Raw genomic sequence first — 10,455 nt, 5'->3', positions numbered from 1 at the left:
GTGGTTCCGTGTGCCAGACACTGTGCTAAGCACCTTCCGTGAATTATTTCATTCAATTTTCTCAACAGCCCTACAAAGTAGGTATTAATAGCTGCATTTTACAAGATAGGAAAACTAAGGCTCTGAAAGGTTAAGTAATTTGCCTAAAGTGCCTTAGCTGAGAAGGAGTGATACTTCTTGGGTGTGGGAATCCACGGCTACTTGGTTCCACTGCTCTTCACCATCTTAGAGTGAGGAAGGGTATGTAAATGCAAACGTGGTCCAACAATGAACCACAAGCTAGAGAATTTTTTCATAGAGTTTGATAGTTATATGAGTATTAGACAATTACTTGGTTATACTATTTTAATTACGTGTAAATATCTAAAACATGAGTTTGCATGACACTGATTTCTGACTGCTATTCAAACATCTTAGTAACCAAGCACCTTCTAGTACAAGAAGTTCAGGGGCTTTCATCGTCTAAAGTTGGGTTGATAAACGACAGCCCATGGGCCCAATCCTGCCTACCCCCTGGTTTTTTGAGGCCCACGAGCTAAGAATGTTTTAACGTTTCTTTTAATGGGTGAAAAAAGAGGAATATTTTCTGACACATGAAAGGTACATAGAATTCAAATGTCAGGGCCCATAAATAAAGGCTTTATTAGAACACAGCCAGGCTCATTTGTTTATATATTTTCTATGGCTGCTTCTGTGTTACTACTGCATAGAGTTGAGAAGTTGTGAGAGAGACTGTATGGTCTGCAAAGTCTAGATATTTCCTATCCAGGTTACTACAGAAAAAAGTCTGCTGACTCCTGTTCTATAGCATTTACATATTCAGGCACAATTTGAGTTTCTGAGTTTTTTCTATGAAATTTTGAAACATTTTAAAGTTTTTTTTCTTTCTTTTTTTTTTTTTTCCCCCAGCAAGAACACTAAAATAGTCTTGCTCTGAAAAAATTTTGACAGCCTGGGCTGATTTGAAATGACACCATTAGATTATGGTCCAGTGCCTAGTGGGTCCTGCTTGAAAGGCCTCCGCCTTCACTCATCTTTTAGATACACTAGAGTTATCTCTAGACTGTAAAGCTGCGTCTTACTACCTGAGCAGTCCTTCCTTTATTCATACTGACTGTGTTATGGGTTTAGTTTCACAACATTATGAGTTCATCCATCCAGGCTTCTTCTTCTTCTTCTTTTTTTTTTCAACCAGGCTTCTTGAATCATTTATAGGGATTTTCATTTTCGATCTCAAACTCTTACACACTTTCTCTGCTGTGAATTTTTTTAAATGTAAAGCTCAGGGTACTAAATGGCCTACACATATAAAATAAAGCCCGTACTTTTATTTAGTTTTTAGCTTTAAGAAATCAAAAATCTAAAAAATTGCTTTCTCTTGAGAAACGAAACTTAATTTTGCAGGTCACAGAAGTAAGAAAATGCCTGCATGTCCAAGGATCTCAAAGCACCTCTGGTGGAAATACATAACAAGGTAAAGAACGTCTATTTATTTTTAAATACTGTTTATTTTTTGGAGGAATTAGTATTTAATGGAAAAGATGTGACTAGTAACAAATAGAGCCCAAGGCTATTTCTGGTTCTGTCATTGACTCACTTTGACTTTGGGCAGATCATCTCACCACTGTTGCTCTTTATCTGCAAAAACTGGACTTCATGTCTATGGGAGTTGCATGGCTAATCAATGCCTGGAAAATGCGTAGTGGCAGATGCTACAAAAGTGCTGAGCCTTAAAAACAAAACCACCCCCACCCCCCATTTGTATTCAGTTGAGGTTCGGGCTTATTGTTATTTAACATTCGGAGGCCAACAGTACGTTAAGTCCAGCGTGCTACACAGAACAGATAATATCACTGTCCAGCAGGGATTTTTTTTTTAATCTAAGATTTTGGACTTTTTTTTCTTTATTGTGGTTGGGGGTTGTTTTAGAATCTAGTAGTATTTCCATACAAAAACATTCAGCTCTAAGTTGAAAACTATCGATTTGAAAATCTAAATAACCCCCCTGCAGGGGGATAAATAAATAAATAAATAAAAGCCCTCCCCGCCCCGCCAAGAAATCTCTCAAAACAAGAATTCTTCTGATGTTTTTTTCCTCCCTGCAGTTCTCCATGTTACAGTCCTTGGAGATAGAATAGGCATAAAATACTTTCACTAATAAAATATGACAAACCGCCGGATTATACGTGGCTGATTCCCAGCGACTGCCCTGCTACACAAAGCAGAAAAGTAAATGCCATCATCCCCCTTAGAACAAAAGAACTTAGGAATAAAAAACATGGAGAGGGGGGAGAAAGCAGCAATAAATAAAGGTGAGCGAAGGATCCCGTCCCCCGCCCCTCCCCGAAGCGAGTGTGGGACTAAGTACGGCTAATAAAGTGGTTCAAGGGTAGTTATTTGGAAAGGGGGCGGGGTGGCGAGGGGAGGGAGCGGGCGAGCGGCGGCCGGGGATTGCATGTTGCATTCGACTTGAGGTTGCATCTTTCTCCTGTTGCCTGGACCACGCTCTCCCATTGCAGTGCTTCCCCATCGCTTCTCTCCGTCCCTGCCCTCGCGGCTTTATTTCCCCCCTTCCAACTGCTGTTGCACTGGAGGGAGTTGGGGCCGCTCCGGAGCCCCTGTGCAGCTCCTGCGACGGGAGGGGGAGTTGGGCTCGGGCCGCTGAGTTGGGGGGGCCGCAGCGGGCTCCGGCCTCGCCTCGGCTGCAGCTACACGGGTGCCGAGCTGCAGCGCTGCACGGGGCCCATCATTGCGGCGGCCCCGGAGTTTGGCCGCCGCCGCTCCTTGTTCAGCCCCATCACCGCCGCCGCCGCTGCACTGGAGTTTGGCTGCTGCTGCCCTACTTCACTCTAGTTTAGTTTCACTCACTTTACATCCGGGTTTTTTCCCTAGGCAATGGGGACCGCAGCACACCCCGTTCCTTAGGCAAAGTGAAATAAATTCGCCGCACCGACACGTCAAGTAGTCCGCCCGCCCGAGCGCCGCCGCGGGCCCCCACCGCCCCTCCCGCCGCCGCCCCGTCGCCCCTGGGGGGGACCGCGCGCCCCGTGAAGCCATGGGAGGAGGCGCGGGGGCCTGGGCCGGCCGCCGTACAACTCCGCCCGGCGGCCCCCTCCCTCCCCGCCGTTCCCCTCTACCCCGGCGCCTCCTCTCCCCCCGCCCTCGTCCCCGCTTTCCCAGCCCCAGTCCCTCTCGCCCGGCTCTCGGGAGCGGCGGGGGCGCGCACGGCGGCGGCGGGCCGGCGGGGCCGCGCGGCGGGCTCCCGCGCGGGCGAGTGTGTCTGGGCCTGGGCGGAGGGATCCCCGGGCTGAGGCGGCGGAGGTGCTGCGGCCCGGGGCCGGGTGGTGAATGGGCTGGTGGTGCTCGCTGCTGCTGCTGAGAGGAGGAGGAGGAGGATGAAGAGTTGGGCTTGTTTGTCTCCCACAGTTTCTCTCCTGCTGCTCTGATTTTCCCCCCACATTCCGGCCCGGGGCCTGTGTGTCTCTCCTGGAGGAGGAGGAGGATCCAGTTCCTCCCCCCACCCCCTCCTCCCCACCCCCCCTTGCCTGGGGAAGAGGAGGAAAGAAACAGCCCAGAGAGAGAGGGAGAGAGAGAGAGTGAGTGAGAGAGAGAGGGGGAGAAGAGGAGAGGAGGAGGAGGAGGAGGAGGGAGAAGGGAACAACCTACCATCTTAACACACTAATATCTAAAAAGTGCGAGAGGCCCAGAGCAGCAGCAGAAGCAGCAGCAGCAGCTCCAGCTTCTTCCCTCCCTCCCCATGAAGAAGAGTTCCCTCCTCCTCCTCCTCCTGCTTCTCCTGCTCAGAGTTCCTGCCTCCAGCTGCCAGGGGGGACAGCCAGCCAGCAGCAGGAGGGTGCAGTATCCCAGCTTTTCCATTCTCTCTTCTCCTCACTCTCCTCTCTTTTTTTCTGGAGTAGCTCTATTTCCCCTCCCTCCCCCCTTCCCCTTCCCCCTCCCCCCTCCCTCCTCTCTCTCTCTCTCTCTCTCTCTCTCTCTCTCTTTCTGTCTCTCTCTCTGTCTCTCTCTCTCTGTCTTGTCTCTGGTGTTTGTCTCTGGGAGGTACAGGGTCTGCTTGCTTGGAGTTTGTTTTGGGGGGAGGGAGGGGGAGGGGAGGGGTGTGTGGGAGGGAGGAGGGAAAGGGGGGTGTTCTCGGCAGGACCCCCTCAGTCAACTTGAGATTTGAGCAATAACTTCCCCTTCGGGGCGCCCCCCTGCGTGCCCTTCCTATTCCTCCCCCCATAAAAAAAAGACAATGGAAAAACCTTGTCTCCCCCTTCCTCCCCTCTGCCCTCCACCCCTCCCCAGGATAAATTGGAAGTAAGTTTATGAGCAGCTTCGGGAGCCTGGGCGCTGAGTGCTGGGCCGGAGCGGGTGACAGAGGCGGCGCACCGGGGGTGGCGGGGAGGGGGCGTCACATTGTCCCGGCGGGGGGCCGGGGAGGGGGCCGCCGGCGTGGGCGGGGGGCGCGGAGCCTCGTCCGCCCCCTTGGGCTCTCCCTCCGCCCAGGGGTGGTCGCCGGGGCTCTTTCACTACCCCCTCCCCCCAGGATGATGTCGGGGGGAAGTTTTTATTATGGTTATTTATTTAATTTTTTTTTTTTTTGAAAACCATCTTGTTTGGTGACTGAGGGATCTGGTTTAAAAAAAAAAAAAAGCTGCGGCTGCTGCCGCTGCCGGGCCCGAGTGTGTGTGTGTGTGTGTGTGTGTGTGTGTGTGTGTGTGTGTATGTGTATGTGTGTGTTGGTGCATTTGTCTTGGGTGGCCGGAGCAGCGTTGGGGAAATTCCGCTTATTCTTCTTCTTCTGCAACTTGTTATTCCGGAGAGTGTGCCAGCACCCCTCACCCCGGGGCCGGTCCTCCCGCACTCGCCCCCGCATCCCGCGGCCGCGGGGCGCCCCCGGGACCCTGCGCTGGCCGGGGCCGCCAGGCCGCTCCAAGAGGGGCCGCAGCCGCCCCTCCCCCGCCCGCGCCCCCGCCGGGGGGAGGGGCGCGCGGAGTGGGACTCTTTCCGTTTGGTCCAGCCCCGTCGTGCACGCAGTTCCCAACACTTCTCGTCATCCTCTCTTTGGTCTCTTTATTCTGCTGAGCGGTGCTGTTAGGATTTCTTTTTTTCCCCTGACCACGTTCGCGATGGTGGGTAGCAGCAAGGTGGCCCTGTCACGGGAGGGGTTGATGTCGAGATTGGGCACCGGGGGAAGAATGTCTCCTTTCAACTTTGTGACTTGCACCCCCGGAGAAGGCCACACGCCGGTTGTGGGGTGCAGATGTGCTGAGAGTGATTTCTAAGTAGTTGAGTTGTTGAGATGAGGGGTACGGCTGCTAATGGTAGGCAGGTTTTGTTTTTATTGGTGAATCTGGTGTCATCATATTCCGGTCATATGTTGAAATATTCTTTGTTTAGGTCTTGAAGTAGAGGATCTTACTTTTCACGTCCACATTGTTTTGTTTTTAAATGATGTCTCTGCAAGTATGGCTTTCTAGAATTTCAAATGTGAGTTAAGGTCCGGGGGTATGCGGGCCTCAGCACTGGCCTTGACAGTGAACTTTGTGACTGTGTTTTGGATTGCAAAGATTTGCCCCATAACTGGGGTGCGAGCTGTGCATTTTTGTTAATAGTAGGTGTCAGGAATGTAGATGCTTGAGGTGAGGACGTTAGAGAAGGAAGAACATTTATATATTAATAATTGATAGCTGAATATTAGAAACAGATTAATTTGGGCTGATGAAATTTTTTTTTTAAAGCAGTTATGCACTCTAGGAAACCTTTTCATAGGCACACTTTTTAGGGGTTCTTTAGGGCACAGAGCTTGAATATCTCCTTTTAGAGAGGTTACTCACCAACGTCTGTAGCTTCATTGAGGGCCTGATAAGGGGACTGAAACTGGGGCTATGACATCTGAGTGTACTTTTCAGTGTTTATGTTGTTTGTTTACATCTGATGTTCACTCAAGTTTGGGCAGTGGAAATAAATAGGTCAGATTTTCTTTTGGTTTTTGAAGACTAGCTCTCTCCCCCTCCCCCTCCCCTTTTTTTTAAGTTTCACAATTTACTTGGTTTCACAGCGTTGTAGGAAACTGTTACTACATTTTTACTGGAAATACTATTATTCATTTTGATTTTGGTAAGTTCTTTTCTACTCTTTTTTCTGTCTCTGTATATGGAATCTACATCGTGGGCTCAAAACTGGCTTATTAAGGGCCATTTAAAATGTCTGAAGAATGCACTTTAAAATCTCAGGACACATCTTTTGATGGCAAAGAGGAAATTTTTGTGTGCAGTTATGCTCATGTTTATGAAAAAAATTTCTGCACTTAAAACTTTTGTAGATATACAACTATCCTTAAATGAAGAGCATAGTAGTAGTGCAGAAAATTCGCAAAACACAAACTTTTGGCTAACATGTTAAAAATATTCCAGGTGTTTTTCTTTATGTCATATTTTTGCTTGTCTTAACATAATAGTATTTGCAATATGACTGGCATTGCTTGGATGGTCTTAATAGTCTTTTCCTTGAGTGCTTCTAAAGGCTTTTTAACATAGTTTTTAGCTAATTTTGCAAGCTTTATTTAAACATGTTGCACTTTGAACTCTGGTGGGTCTTTATGGAACTGGAAAAGTAATCAATTAAGACTCCTGCCTATGCCAGATTTTATTTTTAAGAGGTATAAGTGATGGATGGGGCCCTATTTCTTTTAGCTGTGAAGGGTCCATCCTTTTTCCCATTCAGTCATCTGGAAAGAGCTGCGTCAGAAATAGTCTTCTTCTGCTTACATGAAGAACTCTAAATGCTATCCAGCAGGAGGTGCTGCAGCAAGATAAAGGAAATCTATGACTTTTGAGGGTCTTGCTACTTATTACAGCTCTACTTAGCATCAACTAAGCAACAGGATTAACACCTTAAAGTTCCAGAAAGATTTTGAGTAAGTCTATTGAAAAGTTCCATTTGCTTTTTACCTGCTTACAATATTACACAAAGTAGATTGCTTATTGTGGATAGCTTAAGGATGCTGCCCTGAGGTACAGAGTGCTGTTAGAATTATTTTAGTTTGAAGAGGGGTTATTCCCATATTGGTGAGTGGGGTGTTGAACACATTTTTAAAAATTATGTGCAATGGATGGCTATAAACAAAAGTAGTTGGTATGACTTGGGACTTTAGGCTTTATGGTCATCCCTATAATGTTAATACAAGTGGGATGTAGAGTACTTGAACTATTGGAAAGGGAGATACTGTATGGAAAAATTTTTAGACTTTTTGTGTTTTTTTCCTCCAATCTATGGACAGTGATCCTAATAGATAAATTCTTAGGCACTCGGCGTTATAAATACATATGGTTGATGTATTGGAGTTGGCCTCCAAAGACTGAGATTCTTGAGCTAGAAGTAAAGTTCTGTCTGTGGGTATGGGTCATTGCTGATATGTCCCTTAGTAACACTTAACAATAACTGCATAAAGATGAAAGTATTTTTGTAGCATTTATAGCACATGTCCTTTGAAAGTCTGTTAGTGTTAGGTGAATTGATTTATCACTGGAAATATCATGCTACTGTGGCGGCTTGTAAAGTTTTATGTCAAAGTTTAAAAACTTGGGAATGTGTAGAAAATTTGATGAATCTGCCTTGAATTTTGTTTGTTTTTTAGGAATAATACTGTACTTTTTTCTCAATAAGATCAAATGAGATAATACATGTGAAAGTGCTTTGTAAATTGTCAGAAACCATGCAGATGTTAAGTTGTTGAGATAGGTGGCTAATTAATACATGGACAGAAGCTTCTGTCTTTAAAATACTAACTTTCTCCATATCATTTGGGAAATGAGTGCATTAAAAGTGCACCCAGAACACTTTATGAATTTTTTTTTTAAATACTGCTGTGGTTACCAAAAAGCTCTTTGTTACAGTTTTGAAGCTTTGTTTAAAAAATGCTGCCTAGGCAGTTTCCCTTAATTCAAAAAAAAGATCATTTTTCCTTTTGTAGATCCTGTGAAATGTGTATTCCCTGTTAAAGTTTTTGTTCATTTCACCATTGATGTGATAGTAGTTGATTTTAGTGATTATTTAAGTTCCCGGATTCTTCTATAGACTCTTATTAACACACAGAGTAACAGATGTCACAGTTAATATTTTGATTGTTTTGACTGATCCTGCTAACATTCTGAAATATTCTTACTAACTAAACCTTTCAAACTTGTTTCAAAGTGAAAAAGACATATTTGTATGCATTAGTATTAGGTACGTGTGTGTATCATTTTTGTTTTTCTAATTTAGAGGGATGCGTGAGGAAATGACTACTCAAATCTAGAGGAGTGCACTGAAATATTTTTTGTGTAAAAATAACGCAGAAGTTTAAAACTCAGAACTTTGAGTTCTGGCCTTCTTAATAGACTCTGCTCACCTATTTGGACTAAGGTAAAATGACATATAGATAATTGGGAGTTCCTATGTTTATGAGCATATCAAAAGATAGAGTACCCTAAATTTTAGAATTGACTGCTCTTTATGAAATAACCTCAATTAGAAATGAAATGTAGAAACTTGCTTCGGTGAAGGGTGAGAAAAACATTTAACTGTTTAGATAAAAATGAAACCTCTCGGTAATATTAACGTTTTCATCCTGCAGACGGTGAATACTAAAGCTTTTATTGAGGAAATACTGACATTAAGGTTATATTAATGTGCTTTTAAATTTTGTATCCTTAGTATTTTATTGCCAAAGTCTTTTGTATTTAATTAGTATTGAAAGGGAGAAAAGGAAGGGATTAAAGTTTTAGGTCTCTGACCTTTGACAGAATTCCTTTATATCTATATTCAGAGCTGAATTCTTGTTTGAATTTTCATATTAATTTGTCATGGGAAATATTAATGATTTATGTTGACTTCTCAGAACTTTTGTACATGGGCTTTTTTTGTAGGCCCTAAGTATTCTTTAGGAGCATAGCAGTGTGTTTTGATCACTTTAACTTTACCAGGTGTGTATTTTTGCTGCTTTGTGGTGTTTTGTTTTGTTTTGTTTTTAAAGAGGTAATATATTAACACTGCATTAAAAGTATTGTAGATAATTATTTCTTAAATAGCATATGTTTCCTTCTTTGTATATTTGTGTGTATATGTGGCCACACTGTTTTGTAGGCTTTCATATCATCGTATTTGTGTACTGAATTTCTGAACAGTTATCTTTTGTGAGAATGCTGAAATAGACCTTTAAGAATAACTTTTATATTGCTTGTCTATCAATTGAGTCCTAAACTGGGATGGTGGTGAACTCTTCCCTTTTAGAGATAATATTATGTGAGTTTCAGTCATCCTTTGGGCTTTTCTAAGGCAACTTTCTTACACTGGACACTTGTTTGGCAGTTTGAATGCCTCTCTGCTTCTCTCCCTCCAATACACTGCAAACTGTACACCCCCCACCCCCTTGCTAAATACAAAATAGTGAGCGGGTCTCGGCTGAAGGAAACTATTCTTTCCTATATTTTGGAATCATCTGTGGAAATGTTTTTCTGCTTTTTAAAGTAGACAAAAAAGTGAACCGGTAGTTTGGAACTAGGAAAGGGATGGGGCCTAACAGGTTGATGATCTAGGCTTTATTTTGACTCTGTTTGTGGGCCTAGGGGAGAAAAATAACTTAAACACAGAAGCCAGAAAGATGGGTTTTGTTTTATTGTTTTGGCTGCATTGAGAATACAAACTGTCAGTACTTGAGGAGAAGGAGCAGCAGAAAGGAATTGATTTTTTTCTGCTGCAGATCCAAGTATTGTTAACCATGTGCATCTCTAAAGCAGCATACTTAGGTATTAAACAGTAGTTGATTCTTTTATTCAGTTAACAGAACCCTAAACTTTTGTTTTTTTAAATTTTAAATAAGTACCCAAAACTTCAGAGTTAATGACAATAATTTCCTGATAAAAGTGGGTGATAGTAACCATGGCAACTGCTATCTCTGGCCTTATGGACAGTATGTTGTATTGATGAAGCTTCAGATCCTATAGTAGCCTGTCACTTTTATGGTGAAATGTAGTAGCTTGTGTTGCAGGTGATTTTTAGCTGGATTATGTTAAATTTGTGTGCCAGCTTATCTTTCCTTGTTAGGAATTTCTTGGACTGTATTCCACAGCATGTTTGTGAAGGTGCTGTTGCCTGAAAATAACCCACCACCTGTGTTAGGCCTCCTGATGCAGATTGCACTTAGTTCTTTCCCAGCCTCCTCCTTCAGTCTTGCAGGAAATAGGGGTGTGTGTAGAAACTATATACATAAATTACAGCTCAAAGTTGTCTACTTGGGTTTGGACATGTTATTGATTGCTTAAAAAAAAATTTTTTTTTTTTTTTTTGAAGACGTCAGTGGATGAGAGAAATGGAATTTTTTTCCCCTGAGTGTTCTTTTCACACGTGTGTGTGAAATGAAGGGTGAGGAGTGGAGGGGGTAAATATTGAGTAAGGACTTGACAAAAGAGGAAC

At 43.9% G+C, this 10,455-nt stretch overlaps 1 protein-coding gene across 2 annotated transcripts in view; it reads left to right on the top strand.

Moving 5' to 3' along the window:
- The first annotated feature begins 3,551 nt into the window (after positions 1–3,551).
- Positions 3,552–10,455, top strand: part of PHF21A (PHD finger protein 21A) — a 189,304-nt gene continuing 182,400 nt past the window's right edge. For both annotated transcript variants that reach the window (XM_082659961.1, XM_082659960.1), the window contains exon 1: positions 3,552–3,853. The gene's annotated coding sequence lies outside the window, so the exon portion shown is untranslated. The remainder of the gene's footprint in view (positions 3,854–10,455) is intronic.

Source organism: Grampus griseus, assembly GCF_964374135.1.
Source record: "Grampus griseus genome assembly, chromosome: 8".
NCBI lineage: Eukaryota > Metazoa > Chordata > Mammalia > Artiodactyla > Delphinidae > Grampus > Grampus griseus.
The sequence above is the reverse complement of the archived record's forward strand: the minus strand, read 5'-3'. Positions and strand labels throughout refer to the sequence as shown.